Here is an 8,088-nt window from a genome sequence, read left to right as displayed (position 1 = left end):
GCATCACGCTACCTGACTTCAAACTATACTACAAGGCTACAGTAACCAAAACAGCATGGTACTGGTACCAAAACAGAGATATAGACCAACGGAACAGAACAGAGTCCTCAGAAATAATACCACATATCTACAGCCATCTGATCTTTGACAAACCTGAGAGAAACAAGAAATGGGGAAAGGATTCCCTATTTAATAAGTGGTGCTGGGAAAATTGGCTAGCCATAAGTAGAAAGCTGAAACTGGATCCTTTCCTTACTCCTTATATGAAAATTAATTCAAGATGGATTAGAGACTTAAATATTAGACCTAATACCATAAAAACCCTAGAAGAAAACCTAGGTAGTACCATTCAGGACATAGGCATGGGCAAGGACTTCATGTCTAAAACACCAAAAGCAACAGCAGCAAAAGCCAAAATTGACAAATGGGATCTAATTAAACTAAAGAGCTTCTGCACAGCAAAAGACACCTGGTTCTTTTAGCTCTGCTTGCATGGAATGGAACACCTGCAAGATGGGATGACAAGGCATTAGAAATCCCAGCAGCCTGCCCTACCCAGAGTGAAGCCATAGCCCAAGAGTAGACAGTGGTGAAGGGAGAGAGCCCCCATCTTCTAGGTCTCACTTACAGGTTGTAGAATTCCCAGGGCAAAGCTTCTGTTATAGAGAACTTGGGGGAACAGTGGGGGTGGTAAAGGATTGGGTCATGGCTCCAATGCCACAGACTTTTGCCATTATTAGTGAGATTTAGTACATGTTCTTGATGAATATTTCTCCATTTGCTGTATCCCTTAGGAAAATTTCTAAAGACTTTAACTGATTGTTAGCCAACTGCCTTGATTGCTTTTAATTTGGTAAAATATATATAACATAAAGTTTACTATCATAACCACTTTTAAGTGTACAGTGGTATTAAATACAACCAAAATCTTGTGTCGCCTTTACCACTATTCATATTCAGAACTTTCTTCATGTTGTAAAAATGAAACATTATACCCAATAAACAATAATTTTCCATTCCTTTCTTCCCCTAGCTCCTGGAAACAACCATTTTATTTTTATCTCTGTGGTATTTGACTACTCTAAGGACCTCACATGAGTAGAATCATATGATATTTATCTTTTTGTAACTAGCCTATTTCACTTAGCATAATGTCCTCGAGGCTCATCCATGTTGTAACACATGTCAGAATTTCCTTCCTTTTTCAGGCTGATTAGTATTCTATTGCATGTATATACTGCATTATGCTTATCCCTGCATCCACAGATGAGTGCTTGGGTTGCCTCCACATTTTAGCTCTTCTGAATAACACTGCTATGAACATGAGTGTGCAAATATCTCCTTGACACTTTGTTTTCAATTTTTTGAATATAGAATATATACCAAGAATAGAATACTGGATAATATAATTCTATTTTTAATTTTTTGAGAAACCACCAAACCGTTCTCCACAGCAGCTGTACCATTTCATATTCCCAACAACAAAGCACAAGGGTATTATTCTTTTAGTCCTTTACACTATCTTGTCAACACTTGTTATTTTATAACTTTTTGGTAGTAGTCATGGTAATGGGTATATGATAGTATTGCACTGTAGTTTTGATTTGCATTTCCCAAATGTTTAATGGTGTTGAGCATCTTTTCATCTGCTTACTGGCCATTTGTATATCTTCTTTGGATAAAATGTATATTAAAATTTTTTGCCTATTTTAATTTTTACTATTTTTTATTTTCTGTGGTAAACAGAAAATGATTTAATAGAAAAGAATAACAGATATGAAAAACTAATGAAAATATGATCAAAAATTTAACAAGAAATGCTATTAAAGTAGGCATCAATTATAACACTCTAAATGCATAATTAAAACAAACAAATAACCCCCCCAAAAAAATTACAACTCTTCCCAGGAATGCTGTTTGCCACAAAATGTTTCTTACTGAGCAGAGTAACATGAGTTTTACTTTGCCTGTGGTACATATCATAAATGCAAATTTCATAGCAGACACTAGAGAAAATATTTCATTGAATACTTTTTAAAACAATAGCTGACATATTACAACATTCTTGCCTTCTAAAGAGATATTCACTGATCTTCCCACACTCATCAGATATTTAATAACTTTTTTTTTTTTTGAGACAGGGTCTCATTCTGTCACCCAACCTGGAGTGAGGTGGCACAATCTCAGCTCACTGCAACCTCTGCCTCCTGGGTTCAAGCGATTCTTCTGTCTCAGACTTCCATCCGGAGTAGCTGGGACTACAGGCACCTGCCACTATGCCTGGCTAATTTTTGTATTTTTAGTAGAGAAGGGGTTTCACCTTTTTCATCAGGCTAGTCTTGAACTTGTGACCTCAGATGATCCATCCACCTATGTCTCCCAAAGGGCTGAGATTACAGGCATGAGCCACTGTGCCCTGCCTAATAACATTTTGTTGTACTAGAATGTTAGAAATATTGAACTTTATTGGAAGCCTGGCCAACAAAATGGTATTTGTGAATATGATTGGGTGGGTGAGGGGAGAGGGATTAGGAAATTAGGGGGTGAGGTTTAACAATCACCAATGCGCACTTCTTATTTCCCTTAAAAAAATAAAGTTTCATAATATTAGGAAATACCAATGTGTCCTAAATTTAAGAATTGAAAAAAACATTTACAATAGCTTTTTCACATTTAAAAAAATGAAATCATGGAAGAACTGACTGATAGCTGTGCCTATATTTTTTGTGTGGACACTCTATATATACACTGTGGATATGTATGTACATATGTTAGCAGCAACTTTATAATTTGCACCTCCCTATTGATTCCAAAATCAAACCAAAATAAAATTTTCTTTGACTATTTTAAGAGAATGGATACTTTCTTACCAATCAAAACTGTACAGAAGTGTAAAAATAATATCTGGTCAGATATTATTATCTACATATATATCTGTAGATATAATATCTATGGATATTATACTGTAGATTAAATTATTGCACAAAATATGCAAATTTTCAAATTATTTGATATTTCTAGAGCAATATATTACAGGTAACAGTTCTACAGCTTAAAACTCTACAATCTGGAAATCAAAAATAAAGAATTATGTAACTGTTTAAAAATTCACCTTATTGAATCATAAATTTTGTTGAAAAAAGTTTACAAAGTTCGAAATGAAGCACAGCAGATCTTTACAATACTAAAAAAATTAGTTTGGGAACTTTCTTTTTAAACATTCCCACAGCCTTTCACCTAAAATCTTATAAGCAGTATGGCGGGAAGGAGTGGTGTCAAAGCAGAGTCTGTTTCATTGTAAGGAGCCACACCAGCACACATCTTGCAGTGCTCAATTTCTCCTCACTCCTATCAAGCAATCCTGAACGAAGTGGTTGTTCATTACTGTGATTTCTTCTGTCCTTGATTTTGAATCCTTAAGGTATAGGTAGATAAAAACCTGCAGATGCCTTGTCAGTGAGGATTCAAGTTAGGTTATTAAAGTGTGAAATCTTACTCCACTGGAACGATTTGGTTTAATTTTGTGCATGTGTGTTATAGTCCCACTAAGTAGTTGTTAGTTAAAAGTTAAGGACTTCTCAGACTCCATGAATATTGAAGGACTGCAGTAAAAATCCAGAATGGGTCAGAGATTTCTACATTGTATATTGATCAAAGCTGCCCAGCTACTCTAGGACAACTCAGTAGCAAAACCAATACTCATTCTCTGTTTGTACCATGGCTGGCCATTGTGTTCTTAATGTTTTGGTGGTCTGGAAGATATCTACACCTCCTTCATACTGATTATTTCCAAAACAATGCTCAATGTTATGAAGATTTTACTCCTTCCTAGCTCACATTACAATGAACTGAAATAGGTCCATCTTGACCACAGTACTCTTTTGTTTTCATGTACTTGGCCAATGAAGTCAATAAATCTTTTTCCAGACTTTGGCACTTTTTACTCTGGCCAGTCAGTAAACTGGAACTGTCTCACTGTTCAGGACCAGCTGTCCTTGGCATCTATTCTCTTGAGATAAACTATGGCATCTTGTACTCAGCCATAGGATCTACCACAAAGTACTGGTATCTTGTGGATTATTCTTTTGACCAGTATTGGTGACAATTTTCTCTACCCATTTCACACAGCTTGATGAAATTGTGTTTCCAGAGCATCCACTAGAAGTCCTCAGTGATCTCTTTCAAGGGTCCCTAATGTAAGCTTTCTGTTGTTCTTTACTCATCAATAAAACTGGCATTGATGTAACCAGATCCTTCTACTCCATGGATAAGCTGCAAGTACGACCTTGTGGATTCATGTGGTGTAATAGTAACAAGGTGATTTTTGAAATTATTGCATGGAAGATTGGCACTGATGAATGTTGAGATTTGAGCTTTTGAGCTGGTTAGATGCTTAAATTTGAGCACCATTCCTATGACATTTTGTCCCGTCTCTATTTGTGTCAGCTTCTGATGTGTGCATACAAGTTTCTAGCTGGCACTTTGGTATTTACACAAGTAACTGCTTCTAACAGTGCATCATGGACAAAGATAGATTGGTCTCCTGCTTGAACCATGTAATTCCTCTGGGGTCTCATTAAAGTTGCATGGGCATAATTATCTATAGTTTTTCATGCTTGATTCTTTCTAACATGGCATCTATGACAATGAAACAACCAGTCCAGCCAACTCTTGCAGATTCTGCATAGTGGAAGCTAAAGGGGGAATAAATGTGTCACATGGTGAGAAAGGGAGCAACAGAGCCTTTGTCAATTTTTAAATCAAGTTGTTGTTGGGATTTTTTGGTGGTTTTTAGTTCTGTATATATTCATGATAGTAATCCTTTATAAGTTATATGATTTGAAAATATCTTCTCTCATCCTATGGTTTGCGTTTATCACATTTGACTGACAGTGTCTTTTGATTCACAAATGGATTATTATTATTATTATTATTATTATTATTATTATTATTATTATTATTTTTATTTTTAGAGATGGAAGTCTCCCTATTTTGCCCAGGCTGGACTTGAACTGCACTCAAGCGATCCTCCTGTCTTAGCCTTCTGGGAAATTGGGACTACAGATGCATACCATCACATTCTAATTTTAAAAACTTTATGAATTCCTATTTGTCTATTTTTGTCTTTTTCTGTGCCTTTGGTGTCATATTCAAGAAAGCATTGCCAAATCAATGTCATGAAGCCTTTTCTTATGCTTCTTATAACAGTGTTAGAGTTTTAGTTTACCTTTAGGTTTTTGGTACATTTTGAATTAATTTCTGTGTAAAGGGTCCAACTTAATTATTTTGCATGTGGATATCCAGGTTTCCCTGCACCATTTGTAGAACAGATAGTCCTTTCCCCATTGAATGGTTTTGGTACCCTTGTAAAAAATCATTAGACCATGTATGTAAGGGTCTATTTCTGGGCACTCTATGCTATCCCACTGGTCATATGTCCTTGATGCTAGTACTTTATGGTTTGATTATTATAGCTTTGTAGCAAGTTTTCAAATCAGGGAGTGTGTGTCTTTTGGGTTTGTCCTTTTTCAAGATTACTTTGACCAATGTCCCTTGAAATTTGATATAAATGTTAGGGAGGATTTTTCTATTTCTGAAAAGTACATCACTGGGACTTTGATAGGTATTGTATTGGATTTGTAGCTCACTTTGGGTAGGATTAACATCTTAATAATATTAATCCTTCCAATTCATGAACATAGAATGTCTTTCCAATTATTTATGTCCTCTTTAATTTCTTTCAGCAATATTTTGTAGTTTTTGTTGTACAAGTTTTTAACCTTCTTGACTAATTCCTAAGTATTTTATTCTTTTTGATGCTATTGTAAATGCAATTTTTTAAGTTTCCTTTTCAGATTGTTCAGTTAGTCTATGAAAATATAACTGATTTTTGTGTGCTAACTTTATATCCTCCTGCTTTGTTGAATTTGTTATATCTACATTTTTTGGTAGAATTTTTAAGGTTTTCAATATATATGATTGTGTCATCTGCAGGGATAATATTACCTCTTCCTTTTCCATTCATATGTGTTGTATTTCTTTCGCTTGACTCATTCATCTGGCTAGAAATTCTAATACTATACTCAAGAGAAGTGCCAAAATTAGCAACGCTTGCCTTGTTCTTGATATTAAAACTTTAAGTTTTTCATAATTGAGTATGATATTCACTGCAGGTTGTCATAAATGGCTTTTATTATGTTGAGTGGTTTCCCTCTATTCTTAGTTTGTTGAGTGTTTTATCATGAAAGGGTGTTAAATTTTGTCAAATGCTTCTCTTTGCATCAATTGGGATGATAATGTGTGCTTTTTTTAGTACTTTCTTTCTGTTAATGTGGTGCCTTGCATGGATTGGTTTTTGCATGTTGAATCATCTTTCCCTTCCAGAAATAAATCCCATTTAGTCATAATGCATAATGCTTTTAATATGTCACTAAACTTAATTTGCTAGTGTTTTGTTTCAGATTGCTATATCAATGTTTATCAGAAATTTTGGTCTGTAGATTTGTTTTCCTTGTGATGTTTTTGTCTGACTTTAGTATCAAGGTGATACTGGCCTCATAGAAAAATTAGAAAATATTCTCTTCTCTTCCATTTTTTGAATATTTGAGAAAGATTTGTGTTAATCCTTTGAGTCTTTTTTAAACGTTGGTAGAATCCACCAGTGAAGCCATCAGATCCAGGGATTTTCTTTGTTGGGATATTTTTGAGTACTGATTTAATCTTCTTGCCAATAGTTATAAATCTATTTAGGTTTTCTATTTCTTCAAAATTTAGTCTTGGCAGGCTTAATGTTTTTTATAATTTCTCCATTTCACCTAGATTAGCCAATTTGTTAGTGTTCAATTATGAATGTTTAATTTTAATTTCTCTGGAATCACTAGTAATGTCCCCATTCTAATTTCTGAATTTAGTGATTTGAGTGTTTTGTCTTTTTTTTTTTTGATGACAATAAACTTTTATTAGACAAATCACCCTGACAAGATATCATTATGGTTTCCAGAGATATCAAGATGAAAAACAAAAGTATTTCACAGTCTTGGGAGAAAGGCAGACGTGTAAACCAATAAGACAGTACAATGCCATATGTGTGCCTGTGTAAAAGTGCATGTCTGCTATAGCACGCTGCTGAGTGGGCAATAGTTGACTTTTCAGGGAGAGTGCAGGGAAGGCTTTGCTGGGATGACATCCAAGCTGGGTTTTGAACAATAAATAGCAATAGATAGCAAATATACCAAGTTATCTAGGCTCTGCACACTTTCTCATTTGAGTAAACAGAGGCCAGAAATCAAAGGTGATTTAACTCAATTCTAAGCTTTGCTGGTGTTTTGTGAAGGAAGCCTGAGCAAATACAATTTTACAACCCACTGCCACACCCAAAATTCCCTTTTCCCATTGCTCTATATTTGTTCTCTCTCACATCCAATGTCTGCACTGAAGCTTTTCTCTTCATGCCTCACTCCCACTTGCCTACTGAACACTCCCCACCAGAATCCGGCCCTCATGGTCTTCATCTTGCTGTCCACGCTCCCTTTCCTTCTAAGTCTATCTCTTCTTCTCTCTGGCAGGTAAATCTTGTCCGTGTTTGATACAGATCACCAGGGTCCCTTCTCAGTTCTGCCTCTTATGGCTCTAACAAAGCCAATGAATAGGGAAGCCAAAAACAGTGTTTGCCTTAGAGAGTGGGGTGCAGGAAAGTTGGTGAATGCTCACTTGGGGTGAATGTTTGACCCTGTCAACACTGACAGTGAGTCTGGGCAGTGTGCGGGGCTGCTCTGTGAACGTGCACAAATCCCAGTGTCTAGGCTTCAGCTTGGGATAGACCAATCTGTCTTGTAGGGAAGTAGCAGCTGCCAGTGGACAATTCCGGGAGTGTCAAGCACCACTTATTGAGAAATCAAGCCCTCTGGAGTGACATTTTCTACTAAAATCATTTTACAGTTTCTCTTTCTACTTGTTTTTTTTTTTTTTTTAATACTTTAAGTTCTAGGGTACATGTGCATAACGTGCAGGTTGTTACATATGTATGCTTGTGCCATGTTGGTGTGCTGCACCCATCAACTCGTCAGCACCCATCAATTCATCATTTCA

At 35.8% G+C, this 8,088-nt stretch overlaps 1 pseudogene; it reads right to left on the bottom strand.

Moving 5' to 3' along the window:
• Positions 1-3,635: 3,635 nt before the first annotated feature.
• On the bottom strand, positions 3,636-7,450 carry LOC111530886 (annotated as a pseudogene).
• Positions 7,451-8,088: the final 638 nt, after the last annotated feature.

This window comes from Piliocolobus tephrosceles, chromosome 4 (genome assembly GCF_002776525.5).
Source record: "Piliocolobus tephrosceles isolate RC106 chromosome 4, ASM277652v3, whole genome shotgun sequence".
NCBI lineage: Eukaryota > Metazoa > Chordata > Mammalia > Primates > Cercopithecidae > Piliocolobus > Piliocolobus tephrosceles.
This window is presented reverse-complemented; position numbering and strand designations above follow the sequence as displayed.